The sequence below is a fragment of the Muntiacus reevesi genome, chromosome 4, assembly GCF_963930625.1.
Source record: "Muntiacus reevesi chromosome 4, mMunRee1.1, whole genome shotgun sequence".
NCBI lineage: Eukaryota > Metazoa > Chordata > Mammalia > Artiodactyla > Cervidae > Muntiacus > Muntiacus reevesi.
In genome coordinates this window covers 128,108,087-128,126,926 of record NC_089252.1, presented here as the reverse complement: position 1 = coordinate 128,126,926, position 18,840 = coordinate 128,108,087, and the positions used below count along the sequence as shown (strand labels likewise).

General features: G+C 40.4%; 1 protein-coding gene across 5 annotated transcripts in view; it reads left to right on the top strand.

Annotated features, from left to right (window-relative positions):
• Positions 1 to 18,840, top strand: part of LIN7A (lin-7 homolog A, crumbs cell polarity complex component) — a 148,535-nt gene that overhangs the window by 11,150 nt on the left and 118,545 nt on the right. The window contains exon 1 of one of the 5 annotated variants that reach the window (XM_065934155.1): positions 8,456 to 8,695. The exons of 3 other annotated variants lie outside the window; for them this stretch is intronic. The gene's annotated coding sequence lies outside the window, so the exon portion shown is untranslated. Of the gene's footprint in view, positions 1 to 8,455; positions 8,696 to 18,840 lie in introns of those variants that run through there. One more of the 5 variants, XM_065934154.1, reaches the window with a different exon arrangement.

The following is an 18,840-nucleotide window of genomic DNA, read 5'->3' as shown; positions in this document are numbered from 1 at the left end:
GAGAAAACGTATGTAAGTGCTTAGAACACCACCAAGTTGATACTATTAAGTAAGTGCTCAATACTGATTGATTGGTCCCCACCCCCTTCTCCCCAGGGCATGGATTTTTCCCAGTGCAATAGATGTAAAGTGCACAAGCTTCAGATTTAGACAGATATGGATTTGAATTGCAATTCTGCCACTTACTATCTGTGGGAGCTCAGAATACTGCTTACTTTCTCCACATTCTATTTCTTTCATCCTTAATATAGCAATAGTGATGCCCACTTTGTGTGGTGATGCATTCCTTTGGTTCTTCCCTCTCTTAGCCATGCAAAACAGAAGGAGAATGTGCCATGTGCCAGGTACCGAGTCCAAGGTTGGGTAGAGCGTGCAGCCCAGGGAAGACAGACATGGTCAGATAATTTATGATAACAGAGTTTGAGTATTTTAGCAACAGCTCACACATGTTGAGTATTTACTACACGCCAGGCATTGTGCTTAGAGGTTTTCATATTTCATTTCAATTAGTCCTGAAAACAAACCTCTGGTATCAGTGCTATTAGTATTTTGAAGACGTTGGAATTGAGGCAGAAAGAGGCTAAATAAAGGGATTGGAACTCAGGCTGGTGGATGTTGAGGCCTTGAGCTTAATCCCGGTGCTACACTGCGGAGAGCAAGCGCACAGGTCTGTAACAGGGTCTATAACAAGCCTCGAGGAACTTGAACTTGTAAGGCATGGCAGGCACAGAGGTGCCTGCAGAGGCTTCAAAGAGCAGACGGACAGGTAGGAGGTACCACCGGGAGAGTTCATTGTCCAGACAGAAGGGAAAGCCAAAGCTTACAGAAGGGACGTATACCAATGTTGGTAGAGACTAATTGCGATGTATTTTTAGAGTCTAGCATAATTATTTGAAAACAGCAGGTGTTTCATACACAGTGTGCTTACTATTAATCATGTCTATTACTTTCTCAGTACAAAAGATGAGAATACCAATATATGAAATTATAAGAAAGTACTAGCCACATTCTGATCTTTCTTTCCATGCTGTGCCAGTGAACCCAGAGATAATGACTGTGACATTCGGATTTTCTTTCAGTGATCTGTCATGTGCAGGTGAAACTTCACAGGCTTGGAGTGTTGACAGGCTCACAGAGGGAGCTGGAAAAGTGATAACAGGGCCCCAGGTCCCTTTCTCTACAATCTTTTCCTTTAAGTGGAACAAGTGCAGCACAACCTGACTTTTCAGGCACAAAGAGAAAAATTGTGACTTCTTTTTCTTCCTTCAAGATTGGCTCTAAATATCCTGAAGGGTATACTATGCTTACCCATGATCATAAACTAAATGCCTTGGGGTTTTAACTTGTGTTTCAGTGGTCCAAGCTATGCCGTATTTGTCTAGCACCTAAGCAAACCTCCTGTAAGGTAACTTAAAATTATTCCTTTAGGCCAAATTATTAATTTTTAAACCATTTTTCACCTGAAAATACAGGATTTATTTCCTTCTCTTTTCTGGGTACAGCAAATGTTCTCTGGAAAATGAAGTTTTTGTAAAAATATAGTGGAAGATAAAATAAGTAAAGCAGTACACCAGTGCATGTTACTAAAGGAATGATGAGGTTTTATTTGCATGGCTCAATGGGAAATTCTGCATCCCACCAGCTTTTCAGACTTGTTTTAGTCAGTTGAGGTTGACAGATACATGCTTCTGGATAAATAAGGTATTCTGGATCATGTAGACACTCATTTCTTCTGATGACTTACATTTTCTTTTTTTTTTTTTTTTTTTAAGAAAATGATCTTTCTGAAGATTTCCTATTTATAATGCCAATATTTTCCATTATTTCTTATTGTAGACAAATATGCTAATTTTGGATATTTCTATCCTCAATACAAAACATTTGTTCACCTTTGAGTCTGTTTCTTCATTCTTTTTTTTTTTAATTTTTTTTCCATTTATTTTTATTAGTTGGAAGCTAATTAGTTTACAATATTGTAGTGGTTTTTGCCATACATTGACATGAATCAGTCATGGATTTACATGTGTTCCCCATCCCGACCCCCCCTCCCGCCTCCCTTCCCACCCCATCCCTCTGGGTCTTCCCAGTGCACCAGGCCCGAGCACTTGTCTCATGCATCCAACCTGGGCTGGTGATCTGTTTCACCCTAGATAATATACATGTTTCGATGCTGTTCTCTCGAAACATCCCACCCTCGCCTTCTCCCACAAAGTCCAAAAGTCTGTTCTGTACATCTGTGTCTCTTTTTCTGTTTTGCATATAGGGTTATCGTTACCATCTTTCTAAATTCCATATATATGTGGTAGTATACTGTATTGGTCTTTATCTTTCTGGCTTACTTCACTCTGTATAATGGGCTCCAGTTTCCTCCATCTCATTGGAACTGGTTCAAATGAATTCTTTTTAACAGGTGAGTAATATTCCATGGTGTATATGTACCACAGCTTCCTTATCCATTCGTCTGCTGATGGGCATCTAGGTTGCTTCCATGTCCTGGCTATTATAAACAGTGCTGCGATGAACATTGGGGTGCACGTGTCTCTTTCAGATCTGGATTCCTCAGTGTGTATGCCCAGAAGTGGGATTGTTGGGTCATATGGCAGTTCTATTTCCAGTTTTTGAAGGAATCTCCACACTGTTCTCCATAGCGGCTGTACTAGTTTGCATTCCCACCAACAGTGTAAGAGGGTTCCCTTTTCTCCACACCCTCTCCAGCATTTATTGTTTGTAGACTTTTGGATAGCAGCCATCCTGACTGGCATGTAATGGTACCTCATTGTGGTTTTGATTTGCATTTCTCTGATAATGAGTGATGTTGAACATCTTTTCATGTGTGTGTTAGCCATCTGTATGTCTTCTTTGGAGAAATGTCTGTTTAGTTCTTTGGCCCATTTTTTGATTGGGTCATTTATTTTTCTGGAATTGAGCTTCAGGAGTTGCTTGTATATTTTTGAGATTAATCCTTTGTCTGTAGCTTCGTTTGCTATTATTTCCTCCCAATCCGAGGGCTGTCTTTTCACCTTGCTTACATTTTCTAAGTATTGACAGTTTGGCATCCAAATGATAACTTCACGTAGCAAAATATTAAGATTGTGTATGCTATGGACTGCAGTCTTTTGTCTCTCCCTCTCCCATTCGTATGCTGAAGTCCTAAGCCCCAGTATGGTTTGGAGGTGGCGCCTTTAGGCAATAATTAGGATTAGATGAGGTCATGGGGTGGGGGTCATGATGAGACTTGTTGTTCAGGTGCCAAGTCGCGTCCAACTCTTTGTGACTCCATGGACTGTAGCACACCAGGCTCCTCTGTCTTCCACTGTCTCCCAGAGTTTGGTCAAATTCATGTCCGTTGAGCCGGTGATACTGTCTAACCACCTCGAGAGCGCTAAGGCTTTCCCCGTCCTACCCGTGTGAGTGTGTATACGCCTAGGAGGCAGATGGCTGCAAGCTGGGAAGGGATTCTCACCAGAAACTGAATTTGCTGGCACCTTGATCTTGAACTCCCCAGCCTCCAGAACTGTGAGAAAAAAAAGGGTCTGTGTTTTAAGCCACCTAGGCTATGGTAGTTTGTTATAGCAATTTAGGCTAAGACATTGTCGCACTCATCACATGATCTTGGCCTCAGCAATCCTCTGTCCTAAGTAGTTGAATAAATTAGCAGTGGGTAAGATTGGTTGTACACAGATGTACACTGAAGTATGCATGATTTCCTGCTTAGTTTCATTTTCTTCCCCAAGTGGGTTTAGAAATCTTTGTCTTGGGACTTCCGTGGTGGTCCAGCTGTTAGGACTTGAGCGTCCAGCGCAGGGGATGCAGGTTTGATCCCTTGTCAGGGAACTAAGATCCCACATGCCACACAGAACAGCCAAAAAGAAAGAAATCTTTGTTTTACAATTCTAACATGTTTTCAAAGCTTCTTTTCTTGTTCTCCATTGTTTTCAAATACATTGAATTATTTAAATACATTGAATTATTTTTTTCTTACAGGTTTCTCCTGGGTATCTTTCAAGATGACATCTTCTGTTTGTAAATTACGTCTTTTCCAAATGTAAAGGAGCTGTAACCAAGCGTGTTACATTCAAATAATATTTTACTGATCTAATATTTATATAAGCCTTTGCTTATTAAATGGCAACCCACTCCAGTACTCTTACCTGGAAAATTCCATGGACTGAGGAGCCTGATAGGCTACAGTCCACTGGGGTGGCAAAGAGTTGGACACGACTGAATGACTTCACTTTCACTTTCACTTTTGCTTATTTTGGGCTTCCCTAATAGCTCAGTTGGTAAAGAATTCGCCTGTAATGCAGGAGACTCAGGTTCAATTCCTGGGTCAGGAAGATCTGCTGGAGAAGGGATAGGCTACCCACTCCAGTATTCGTGGGCTTCCCTTGTGGCTCAGATGGTAAAGAATCTGCCCACAATGTGGGAGACCTGGCTTTGATCCCTGGGTTGGGAAGATCCCCTGGAGAAGGGAAAGGCTTTTTGCTGTAAGTCTTTCTTTTAATGTTGAGGGGTAGAGTTGACAGTATGTGTCTTTAACTTATCACAGCCTTCCTTAATATATTTCTGGCTGCTTCCTCCTGGCTTTTATGCTATTGCTATTTCTGTGCTATAAATGCATAATTCAATGCTACTAATCGTGCTTTAAACCAGAGCTTGGTTATAGACCCCAAACCAAATTTAGCCTTTGAGCTAAAAATGATTTTTTTTTACATTATTTTAAAATGGTTGGAAATATAAAAAAGAAAAATATTTTGTGACACATGACAATTGTATTAAATTCAGATATCCATGTTTATAAGTAAAGTTTTATTGGAACACAGCCATGCTCATTCATTTGTCTATGACTGCTTTCCGGCTACAGGGGCAGAGTTGAATAATTGCAACAGAGACCATTTGGTCTGTAAAGCTAATACTATTTACTCTCAGGCTCTTTACAGACAATGCCTGCCAATCTTTTAGAACATTAAAGAAATAGGAAAGAGAGAATGGCTTTTCTGTTTGCATTCAGTTTAACCATTTGAGTTGCTTGACCCTCAAGTTGCAGTCTTCCTTGTACACAGTGTCCCAGGTGGTTCTTGCTCTTTGCTTTCTCCACTTCCCCAGAGGTAGACTACTGTTGCTCAATTCTTGGTACTTGCGAGCCTGGTGGTGGGCGACAAAGGAGCTTCTCTGTTGTCCCAGCCCAGCCTTGGTCTCAGGAAGACCCTGTTCCTGATTTTCAGGAGTGGGCTTTCTCACTGGCGGTCCAGTGGTTGAGATTTTGCCTTCCAAAGGAGGGGTTGTGAGTTTGATCCCTGGTCAGGCAGCTAAGATCCCACATGCCTCGCAGCCAAAACACCAAAACATAAACAGGAATATTATTGTTAACAAATTCAATAAAGACTTGAAAAATGGCCCATATTTAAAAAAAAAATCTTGAAGAAAAGAAGGTCTGGAATTATATGCCACTCCCAGAGGTTTTATATTGTCATGTTAGCTCATGTTTGGACTTTCCTCAGTCAGTTAAACATTTTAGCTAATTCTCCTTCCCCACTTGTGTGACACCTAGTGTCTCTCCTGCCGTGCTGGGTGTGAGCCTGGCTCACCTTCCCTCTCCGCCTGGATCACCTTCCCTCTCTGCCTGGATGGGTTTCTATACCTTTTACTATTTCTGTTGTGCAAAGTTAGCTCATCTTCTGTGAGCTGTAATTCACACTAACCTAATTGAGTAAGAAAGTGTGTTCCCAGTTGGGAAGACAGACTTTGAAAGCATTTTTGCAGCCTGGTTAATATTTGGTATTTATTTGCACATCTGAGCAACTATTGGTTAGGCAGACTGTCTTTATGTTGTTGCTCACATTTCAAATTAAAATTCCATTTATAGACTAATTTGAGTGAATCCATAGCAGACTGAGCTAACACAGAACCTCTCCCATTACAAACATCAAGATGTGCCAGATAAAAACTAACAATTAAAAAACTCTCTATAGTTTGGATTGCAAGTGAGAAAGCATAATCTCCAGGGGCCAGGGATGAAAGGGGAAGTGAAGGCTGGAATGGCAGTGATATCGAGCTGACATCTTGGTAGATGAGGACAGAGGGAGACGAAGTGGATGCCAAGTGGTCACAGACTGAGAAATAAGCCCTATGGCCAGGGACAAAGCAGGTACTGGAGGGAATATGTTAAATTTTCATTATACCCGTACCCTAAACTGTATTACTTAGCTTGGAGCCTGACTATATACCACTGAGTTAGTTCAGAACACTTTGTCTCAAGGAACTTAGATAAAATGAATCAGCCTAGGACAGACTAGAGGAAGTAAAATGAAAGCACTCTTAAGAAACATCCAGTCACACTGGTTTCTCATAGAAGAAATAATCCCTGCCAAATGGGAGCTCACAAATAGACATTAGAACAAATGAGGAGAACATAGGAGTGAGTCAGTGCGGACAACAAGTCAGGGGGTGAGTGAGAACTGTGTTTTGTGCAGAAAGAACAGAAATGCAGAGAGAAGAATGAGAAATATAGAAGAAATCAGAAAGAGACCATAAGCATATTTATAATGATTTAAAAGTGCACTCTAAAAAATAGAACTTATAAGGAAAAAACATGACACTGAAAAATAGTAAGTATGCTAAGAGAGAAGACTTTTTAAAAATAAAATGACATTAAATTATATTAAAGTTTTGAAAAACTTGAAAACTTCTATTTATAACATCATTAAAAAAATTTCCATATAGGAAAATTAGCACTGTTTTTCTTTATCTGATACTGTGGGCTTAAATTAGAAATGACTGTGGAACCTGAATGGGAGCTATTATCGGTTAAGTATCAAAACAGCCAGGAACTGGGGGTAAGGTTTATGTTTAGTTTTGATTTTCTGAAATGCGAAACTCTTTGGTGGCTGATCGTTTTCCAGCATTTTAAATAGACGTTAATGTGTTCTTAATTTTATGAACTGACCATATGCCAAAAATAATTTGTGTATGGCCTTTCCTTTTTACTATGTATGTCCCAGATGCCAAGAACACAGCCTGGCACATTGTAGGTGTTTACTGAATGTTCATTGAATAAACAGATTCAGAGTCTTAGCGCTGTTCTCTTTGTGGGCAGAAGCTTTCCCTTCTTCTTCCTCCCTTTTCTTAGCAAGTTCCTATTTGTCTTTTTAGCATTTGGGTTTCAGATTCCCAAAGGATCTTCTCTTGATCACTGAGACTAGTTTAGTTGCCTCCGTTTTATGCTTCCTTAGAAGTTTATAATGCCCTTTTGTGTGTGTGTGTGTGTTCAGTCACTGAGTTGTGTCTGACTCTTGTGACCCTGTGGACTGTAGCCTGCCAGGCTCCTCTGTTCATGGGATTTTCCAGGCAAGAGTACTGGAGTGGGTTGCCACTTCCTACTCCAGGGGATCTTCCTGACCCAGGAATTGAACCCGAGTCTATTGCATCTCCTGCATTGGCAGGAAGATTCTTTATCATTCGAGGTATCTGGGAAGCCTGCCCTTTTGTAAATTCACTCAGATACTCACTTCAATATTTCTTGAGTGCCTACCAAGTCTTAACTCCTGTTCTAGGTCCTGGGGATACAGCAGTGAACACAGACATAATTTCAACTCTTGTGAAGCATATATTCTAGTGAGGTGAGGGTGGAGGGCGGACAAGACAAACAAGTGAGTACATAGAACTTTCTATAACTTTAAGTCATCTGAAGACATATAGGGCAAGGAAGTAGGGGTGGATCCGGGGAAGTCCTCCTGCATTAGGTGTTAGTAAATAAGGAGTTTTCCCTGAGGATAATTGGAGAAAAGCAGCCCAGGGGAAACGGCAAGGGTAAGGGCCTGAATGAATAATATTCTGAGAGTATTTTAGGAAAAGCACGGTATGCTTTTCCTGGTATGCCTGGGGCAGAGTCAACAACGGGAAGGGCAGAAGGCGATGAAGACAAAGAGACTTTTGGGTCTCCAGTTTTTTGGGGGGGTGGGAGGGCGATGAATCAGCGGGCCGGCCTGGTGGCTCAGATGGTAAAGAATCTGCCTGTAATGCAAGAGACCGGAGTTCCATCCTGGGGTGGGAAAGATCCCCTGGAGGTGGAAATGGCAACCCAGTCCAGTATTCTTGCCTGGAGAATCCCATGGACAGAGGAGCTGGCGGGTCACAGCCCATGGGGTCGCAAAGGTCGGACACGACTGAGCAGGAATCGCACTCGGACAAGTGGTGTCGTTTTAGTTGTCGCAGTTCCGTGTGAGACGGGCAGGGCTGAGGGGGAAGGCGCAGGGTGTGGGTTCTGCGCGGGGAGTCCTCAGAAAGCCGGGTCCTAAAGGTGCAGCCCCAGGAGCAGCCGCGAGGCGGCGCCAGGCCCTCCCGGAAGCGCGGCCCGAGGCTGGGAGCCGGGTCCTCGGCGCTGGCAGGCCCAGCCTCCCGGCGGGTGGGCCCGCGGACAGACTAGAGGGCCTTGGCTTCGGGCTGCGGTCCGGGGTCTGGCCTGGTGGCGCCCATCTGTTTGAGGGACAGTTTGGTTGTCCCAGCGCAGCCGCCGCGGCAGAAGGTGTGCACGCAGCAGTTTTCAGAGCTGCCAGCGTGGCCGGGGCAGGGTCCCGGCCCCCCGGTCAGCACGCAGGCGCTGTCGTGCCTTGCGGGGTGACTGCGGCCACTGAGGGCCGTCTGGCCGCCTCAGGGAAGACTGTGGGGCGGACGAGGTCCGGAGCGAGCGCTGCAGGTAGGCCATGGGCCCTCCGCCCAGAGCCTGAGGTAGGCCACGGGCCCGCCGCCCAGAGGAGCCTGGGGTAGGCCACGGGCCCTAACGCCCAGAGGAGCCTGAGGGAGGCCACGGGCCCGCCGCCCAGAGGAGCCTGAGGGAGTCCACGGGCCCGCCCCCCAGAGGAGCCTGAGGTAGGCCACGGGCCCTCCGCCCAGAGGAGCCTGAGGGAGGCCACGGGCCCGCCGCCCAGCGGAGCCTGGGGTGGGCCACGGGCCCTCCGCCCAGAAGAGCCTGAGGGAGGCCACGGACCCGCCGCCCAGAGGAGCCTCGGGTGGACCACGGGCCCGCCGCCCAGAGGAGCCTGACGCCTGCTGTTTTGAGGACTTTGACTTTTATTCCTAAGATGATAAAACTACAGGTGGTACGGTTTTTACTTTGAACGGGCTCTTGCAGCAGTGTTGACAGTAGGGGTAAAAGGTAGACGGGGAGATTAGAAAGTAATTAAAGGAATCCATCCATATCAAAGATGATGGTGGTTCGGATCTGGGTAGTCACAGGAAAGTGACTGTGGAAAGTAGTGATAAGTGGTCAAATTCTGGACTTGCTGAGTTAGCCAGCAGGATTTGATGAAGGCTTGATTGAGTATAATGTGTAGAAGAAACAAAGCGGTTAGTAGAGAATCAGGTGTTTGGTTTGAGAATCAGACAAGATGCCATCTCACCTGATATTGAAAAGACTCTAGAAGAACATAGGAGGGAAGGGGTTACATACAGGAGAAATACCAAGTTTGGACTTGTAGAGATATCTATTAGACACTCCAGTGGAGAGTTTGAACTGGCAACTGTATATAAAACTCGAGCTCAGGAGAAGACGCCAGGATGGAGATACAAATATGGGAATTATCAACGTATAGATGGTATTTAAAGGTGCCTGGGGTCTGTCTAGTCAAGGCTATGGTTTTTCCAGTGGTCATGTATGGATGTGAGAGTTGGACTATAAAGAAAACTGAGTGCTGAAGAATTGATGCTTTTGAACTGTGGCGTTGGAGAAGACTCTTGAGAGTCCCTTGGACTGCAAGGAGATCCAGCCAGTCCATCCTAAAGGAGATCAGTCCTGGGTGTTCATTGGAAGGACTGATGTTGAAGCTGAAACTCCGACACTTTGGCCACCTGATGTGAAGAACTGACTCACTGGAAAAGACCCTGATGCTGGGAAAGATTGAAGGCGGGAGGAGAAGGGGACAACAGAGGATGAGATGGTTGGATGGCATCACCGACTCAATGGACATGGATTTGGGTGGACTCTGGGAGTTGGTGATGGACAGGGAGGCCTGGCGTGCTGCAGTCCATGGGGTCGCAGAGAGTCAGATGTGACTGAGCAACTGAACTGAAAGCCATATGGAGGATGAAAAAATGCAATGTTTGGTGACTCAGCTCTGGGTAATTATAACACTTAAAGGTTGAGAAGATGTGGAAGCACCAGCCAGGGAGGAAAACTAGAGAGCGGTGATCAGAGGCCAAGTAAATGAATCCTTTTAAGAAGATGGAAAGATTTATCTATGTGAAATGATATTAATACAAGGTGAAGTAAGATCTTTTCTGGGAATTGACCACTGTGGTTAGCAGTGTGAAGGTCACTGATGGTCCTGACACTGGTTTGAAATAGTGGTTGAAATACTGGTAAAAGCTTCATTGGTATAGGCTCAAGAGAGAATAAGAAGAGAGATGTTAGTGACAGTATGGACAACTTTTTTGGATAACTTTTGCTTTCAGAGATAGTATAGTAGTAGCTAGAGGGAGATAAAATACTCAGCACGCCTGCAACTCCTGTGTCTGTAAGAATGGTAAGAACTACACTGATAACAACTATATCCATCTTATTGACTGCGTTTTGCCTGGTACCATTGCCTGACCAAAAGCAAATGTACAACTAATTATTTCTTGAACAATAAGTACCATTTCAGTTAAAATTGTAATAAAAAATTTTAAGATTTAGAAGTATTTTCAAGAAATGTTACTTTTTTAAAATTGGATAAGAATAGGTATTTTGACACTGGTTAAGAAATGAAGTGATCACAGATAATGTGATCATTACATCTACTTACCAATTTCCTATCTGACTCAATTATGCTAAGTACCACATACCACCTTTATTTCAGGAAAACAGTGCAATAATGACAAATTAATTTGCTAAAAATATTCAGTGCAGGTAACTTTATAGTTTTTCAAATCATGGAGATAAGAAGGGAAATACGTTTTTCTTTAGCATAGCAGAGAAACCATTAAGTCTTTAAAGAGATGTTTGTAGTATCAGAGTTGTGTGTGAAAGGTTGATTCATTGCTAAATGATGGTACACATTTATTTGATGAAACACATTTATTTGATTTGAAGATGAGCAGTTGAAGTACAGTAGGTCCTAGGCTTGACATATGGTGACTATAGAGATGAGTGAAGTCATGAAGTTCAGTTCAGTTCAGTCGCTTAGTTGTGTCCGACTCTTTGCGACCCCATGAATCGCAGCACGCCAGGCCTATCCTGTCCAACTCCCAGAGCTTACCCAAACTCATGTCCATTGAGTCAGTGATGCCATCTAACCATCTCATCCTCTGTTGTCCCCTTCTCCTCCTTCCTTCAATCTTTCCCAACATCAGGGTCTTTTCAAATGAGTCAGCTCTTCCCATCAGGTGGCCAAAATATTAGAGTTTCAGCTTCAACATCAATCCTTCCAATAAACACCCAGGAATGATTTCCTTTAGAAGACACTGGTTGGATCTCCTTGCAGTCCAAGGGACTCTCAAGAGTCTTCTCCAACACCACAGTTCAAAAGCATCAATTCTTTAGCACTCAGCTTTCCTTATAGTCCAACTCTCACATCCATACATGACTACTGGAGAAACCATAGCCTTGACTAGATGGACCTTTGTTGACAAAGTAATGTCCCTGCTTTTTAATGTGCTGTCTAGGTTGGTCATAGCTTTCCTTCCAAGGAGTAAGCGCCTTTTAATTTCATGGGTGCAGTCACCATCTGTAGTGATTTGGGAGCCCCCAAAAATAAAGTCAGCCACTGTTTCCACTGTTTCCCCGTCTATTTGCCATGAAGTGATGGGACCGGATGCCATGATCTTAGTTTTCTGAATGTTGAGCTTTAAGCCAACTTTTTCACTCCTCTTTCACTTTCATCAAGAGACTCTTTAGTTCTTCTTCACTTTCTGCAATAAGGGTGGTGTTATCTGCATATTTGAGGTGATTAATATTTGTCCTGGCAGTCTTGATTCCAGCTTGTGCTTCATCCAGCCCAGCATTTCTCATAATGTACTCTGCATATAAGTTAAATACGCAGGGTGACAATATACAACCTTGATGTACTCTTTTCCCTATTTGGAACCAGTCTGTTGTTCCATGTCCAGTTCTAATTGTTGCTTCCTGACCTGCATACAGATTTCTCAAGAGGCAGGTCAGGTGGTCTGGTATGCCCATCTCTTGAAGAATTTTCTATGGTTTATTGTGATCCACATAGTCAAAGCCTTTGGCATAGTCAGTAAAGCAGAAATAGATGTTTTTCTGGAACTCTCTTGCTTTTTCGATGATCCAGCAGATGTTGGCAATTTGATCTCTGGTTCCTCTGCCTTTTCTAAATCCAGCTTGAACATCTGGAAATTCACAGTTCACATATCACTGAAGCCTGGCTTGGAGAATTTTGAGCATTACTTTACTAGCGTGTGAGATGAGTGCAATTGTGCAGTAGTTTGAGCATTCTTTGGCATTGCCTTTCTTTGGGGTTGGAATGAAAATTGACCTTTTCCAGTCCTGTGGCCACTACTGAGTTTTCCAAATTTGCTGACATATTGAGTGCAGCACTTTCACAGCATCATCTTTCAGGATTTGAAATAGCTCAACTGGAATTCCATCACCTCCACTAGCTTTGTTCGTAGTGGTACTTCCTAAGGCTCACTTGAGTTCACATTCCAGGATGTCTGGCTCTAGGTGAGTGATCACACCATCATGATTATCTGGGTCGTGAAGATCTTTTTTGTATAATTCTTCTGTATATTCTTGTCACCTCTTCTTAATATCTTCTGCTTCTGTTAGGTCCATACCATTTCATGAAAGATAAGATTAAACATGTAGGTTGCAGTGAGTGGCGCTTAGCTTTGTTTGATGGGTAATCTAGAGCAGGGAAAATTAAAGAAAATTTTTTTAAACTTTTGAGCAGGGAAGTGAAATCATTTGAGCTGTATATTTATTGGTTAGTTTGAAAATTGGCTGCAGGATTTAATATATGGGGAAGATGAATGCTTTACAAACATAACCCTGGAAGATTTTATTGGATGCTCTTCGAAAAACTTTCCATGGTAAAATGAATTAGGAAGTATTGGGTTTCTGAAACATCAGGCTAAACAAACTGAAAGATGTTTCTCTAATATGTAACCTTTAAGATACCTTGTGAATCTACAAGTTGTATGGAATATGCAGATAATGGAACTCTTTATTCCAGGAACCCTGTTATTCTTTGGAACAGTTTGACAACTTTGGACTATCATCATATTACCGTTGTAATCTGAATGACCTAACATGAATTTGACAAGGAGTTTTGAGAATGGAAAGGAAGGAAGAGATAATGATAAGCATGATAGGTGGTGAAAATGGGAGAGGAAAAAGTCAAAGGGAAAATGTGGGTCCACAGCTTTGATGAGCTTAGCTTAGCACCTCGTGAACTTTTAAGATGCTGGAAGACAACCAATGAGTAAATTAGGGTTCCTCTCCCCTGAGAATACTTTTATTGTCTGCAACCATAGTTTCATGATTGTAATGAAAAAGGGTAGCAACACACTATACTGCACACTTGAAACCGATATAATATTGTAAATCAACAATTAAATTAGGGCTTTAACCTGGAAGGCTTGATTCAAGGCTGGAAATAAGTTTTAGGAGCACAGATACCATGTAGCATATGGTGCACGAGGATAATCTTGAAATGATTAAAGCATAAATTAGGGATACTGAAGAAGTATAGCTGCAGGCTTTTTATTTTTCAGAAAAAAAAATATGGGGTACAGCAAAAGACTAGTTTTAGAAAATCACAGCAGCAAGTACTTGAAAGTAAGCATCATTTTCAGTATTTGGACTGAGATATAAAAAGATAACCTATGTGAAATCTGTTTTTTTGCTTAGCATATTAATTCCCCATGTCAGTAAAGTGTGATGCTTCTTTCAGAAATCCTGAAGGATGTCAGTTAAAATCCTCTGCATACTTGGGTAGTCAGTATATTGTGATAAGCTGGAAATTCCTCACTTTTTCAGCTTTATCATCTGTCCACTGTGTCCATATGAGGAGGACCATCCTAGGTTTATGACTCCTGTCCTTGATGTTCTCCCAAGTCTGCCTTTTGGGCCTCCTTGTGAACCTCCGCTCTCAAAGAGGCGCTTGTTCTCTAGAACTGTGCTGTCGGTCCTTACAGGTGTATCATGGAAAGTCTAGGAAGCTATAGAATGGTTGTGAAAGGCTGAAAAGGTATCAGAAAATTGAGATTAAATAAAATATACAACACAGTGTGTCCTTTGTTGTATTAATATCCTTTGCATAATTGCATCTACCTGCATTTCTGTTCAGAAGGAGGTGCACATTGCAAAACATGTAAATGCATTTTCAAGGTCAGAATGTGCAGTTTGGAAGAAAAATATGGAGCAGACGGTAAGCTCATAGGAAAATTAAGTCAGCCAGCTCTCCCCAGATGGTCATCTTTATACTGTATTTTTTGTAGTTTGCGAATTAGGCACCTGTGTTTTCTTCAACTCACTCTGTGCCATGTGAATTCTTATATTTGACATTTTAATTGCAAATAAAAACAATAAGTTCTGATTTTTTCCACCAGAACCCCCATATTTTTTTTTCTTGAAATGAAATAACACATTCATATTTTGGAATTCCTAAAATGCTTATTTGAATTTTACAGTTTATTGCCTGGTATGATAGTGGTTCAACTCATATAAAGGATTTCTTTTTGCACTTCTCAGGACACTGGCTTGAGTAACTTTTAAGGACTATTCAGTTGTGTGTGTATATATATATATATATTTTTTTTTTTCTGTAGAATATATTTTTAAAGGAAATCTATGGTTTGTGATAAAAATAGCTGTATTGATTTCATGTCTAATTTAGTCTAAATGTTCCTTGATTGTGACAGTCTGTTGTTAAGTATATCATCTAATCCCATATAATAGAAGAACATAATGCCTTTAAATACACAGTGATTTTCAGGTAAACAATATGTTTTTCTTAGCCACTGCTTTCAGACTTCTGTGGCATTTGAACTGGCATTCTGTTATTGAAATGTCAGATAAAAATAGTAACGCTACCTCTTTCCAAGCTTAATAAACCAACACAATTTCTTTTTCTTTTGCTTCATTTATATGCATTAATAAGTGTTGACATTGAGATGCATGTAGGAGAAGAAGGATTCCTAAGAGAGACATGTTAATCTTTTTCCTTTCCTGTTAAAGATATCCTTGATAAATGTAATGAAAGTAAATTTGTTTAAAGCATTATTAGAATGTGATGATGTTCTTGCACCCGAGTTAAGGTATTCAGTGTATGTATAATTAAAGATAAGATAAAACTACTCAGTAAATTATGGCAGGTGTGGCTTATATTAATGACACTTGAAAAATAATGCCTTTCAAATTAAACATTTTAATGTAAGAGTAGCTTGTTTTGCATTAAAACATGTGAATTCATACTCAGATTTAAGTATTGGGATATTATTTTATTCAAAAGATAAAACAAAGCTAACCTTATTTTATATAATTTTCTCTGAAATGGAACAAAACCCAGCTATTTCCTATAAATTCAAGACCTTGTTGAGCAAGTCATTTCAAGTTTATTGCATTTGCCTGTTTGTTTTGAGGTCAATTAGATCCTAATGACTCATGAATTAGAAAAGGTACAAGTATAATTTTAAGGGCATCTAATGGTCTATGGGATTAAATTTTTTTCATCTCACAAGAAAATATTGTTATTTTAATCTAATCTGAAGTTGCAGCATCTGTTTTTATCCAATTAAATGTTTTATTTGTGAATTTTAAATTTAACTCCTCATGCTTAGAGTCTGCATCCCAACCTCCAAATTCTATCTCCTAGAACTTCCTTAGAATTACATTTGAAAAATGTTTCTGATACATTCTCATGCATACAGCAGTTAAATTATGGTTACAGAGTCAGTGGGACAGTCTTTTCGTGCAGTGTGTTGAATAGCATCATATAAGTCACCCCTACTCCAAAATATTTCCTCCATCCCTGGACGTGTGTTTTCTTTTGGCTCATTTGTTTATTCAGTAAATATTTAATGAGTACCTGCCTTGTTAACGGCCTTCCACTGGGTGCGGACAGCAAAGAACAGAAACAATCACGGTTCTTGTTTTCCTGAAGCTTACAATCTACAGGAGAGAAGAACTAGTCAAATAATCCTGGAGATAAACATAAAATTATAATAATCAGTACTAGGAAACAAAGATGTACTATGGAAGAACCATGGCACAGAGTAGGCATTTAACAGTAGGTACTTAATATTTGTTGGCTGGATTAATGAAAAATAATTGAATGAAAGGGATAAGATGGAGAATTATCCTAGAGAAAGCTTCCCTGAGGAAGTTATATTTGACCTGAGATCTGAAGCATGAATAATCACTCAGTTGGCAAATGGTATAGGAAAGAGAGTTTCAAACAAAGAGAAAAACAAGGTTTTGTGGCAGGATGGACCATGGCAAATAAAAGAGAGTAAGCCTATAATAAGAGTTCAAAATAGAACATGGTGCCAGAGACACTGGAGTGATTAGTCTTCATTCACAAACAGAATGATTGTCTGTGGCCAAAATCCTACATGTGTGCATGCTAAGTCACTTCAGTGGTGTCTGACTCTTTGTGACTCTATGGTCTATACAGCCCGCCAGGCTCTTCTGTCCATGGGATTCTCCAGGCAGGAAGATTGGAGTGGGTTGCCATGTCCTCTTCCAGGGATCTTCCTGACCAGGGATTGATCAAACCCATGTCTCATGTCTCCTGCATTGGCAGGCAGGTTCTTTACCACTAGCGCCCCCAAGGGAGCCCCCTGAAATGAATAGATGACTTTGGTAGGTGAGAAGATGTAAGGTTACTAGGAAAATATCAATTGTATTTCTATATAACAACAGTGAGCAATTGAAAACTAAAATTCAAAAAACAATAATATTTATGATAGCATCAAAATCATGAAATACTTAGAGTCAAATTTAACACAGTTTGTGTAAGAACTGGATTCTAAAATGTACAAAATGATGCTCAGAGAACATAAAGATTTAAATAGAATGGTATACGATGCTCATGTGTTTAGGGATTCAGCACTGTAAAGATGTCATTTTTTCCCAAATTGTTACACAGTTGTAACACAATCCCAGATAAAATGTTAGTGATTTTTTAAAAATTGATAATTTTAAGATCTGTATGAAAATACAGATAGGATAGTATAGCAAAATTGAAAACCAAGAACAAAGTTGGAAGGTTTATGTTGCTACTTCACATCATAACTTTCTATAAAGATATGTAACCAAGATGATGTTGGTGTAAGTATTGATATGCCGAGCAGTGAAATATAGGATAGAGGTCAGAAATAGGCCCACAAGTGTATGGCCAATTGATATTCAATAGTTGTGCTAGGGAAACTCAATGGAGAAAGGCTAGTCCTTTTAATAAGTGGTACTATAAGAATTTGATACTCTATGCAAAAATCAAACCTGACACTTCCTATCATATTCAAAACTCATACTCAAAACTCAACTCAAAATGCACCATAGTTCTAAATGTAAGAGCTAAAATTACTATACTCGTTTAAAGTAAAATTTAGAGGAAAATCTTTGAGAGCTTCGGTTAATCCAAGATTTCCTAGACTGAATGTAAAATGCATGAACCATAGTAGAAAATGATAATAAGTTTTAATTTGTTGGCATTGTCAAGAAGGGTATTGTTAAAGAAATTTTCAATTAAAAGGTATTCTTAAGAGAATTAAAAAACAACTCAAGAACCAGGAGAAAATATTCACAATATATTCACATATTCACAAATATTCACAAAAATTCACAAATATTCACAAATATTCACAAAAATTCACAAATATTCACAAATATTCACATATTCACAATATATCTGTTAAAGGATTTGTATCCAGAATAGCTCAGATGGTAAAGAATCTGCCTTCAGTGCAGAAGACCCAGGTTCAATCCCTGGGTCGGGAAGATGCCCTGGAGAAACGAATTGCAACCCACTCCAGTATTCTTACCTGGGAAATCCCATGGACTGAGAAGCCTGGCGGGCTATAGTCTGTGGGGTTGCAAAGAATCAGACACGACTGAGTGACTAACACTTCACTTTCACGCTAAATATATAAAGAACTCTTAAAACTCAACAATTTAAATAAATCACCTAGTTAAAAAAATAAACTCAAAATTTAGATAGACACCCCAGAAAAGAAGATGTACAGATGGCAGGTAAACATATGAAAGGATGTAGCAGATATGAGAGTATTGATTTAGAAAATATTGCAGTCATTCTAATGAATTGTACAGATTTGTGTATACCATAAGCTATTTTTAGTTAGGACCAAGTGACAAAGGCAAATCTGAACAATTTCAATCAAATGTTGAGTAGTGTAATGGATAAAGATCAGGCTTGGGGTTCAGAGTATCTTAGTTCTAATTCCGACTTCATCATTGACATGTCAGACTACAGAGAAAATATCAAATATGACCGAACCATCACATCCAGTGGCAAAGCATCCCTCTTCCTCCTTGCTGAAGTGGCCATTCCTCAGGTAGTTTCATACCTAGTCCTGGAAACAGACTTTTAGTATTAGAAACTGTATTCACTGATGAATGGGAATGCCTATTTGATTATGGAAGTATAATACCATTTTATCTAAATCCTAAAGCTAAATATTAAGTAGAAACAAAAAAAGAAATCACCCACTCTTTGAGACGGACAATTTTTATAAAGGCACCTATGTTAGAGAAAATATTACTCAGAAAATAGAGTTAATAGAATAAACAATACCTGCTTTAACAAATATCCGAATATCAAGAAAATAATAAGCTGATATGACAAACAGTCATAAAGAGAAAATTTGAAAATAAGGAGA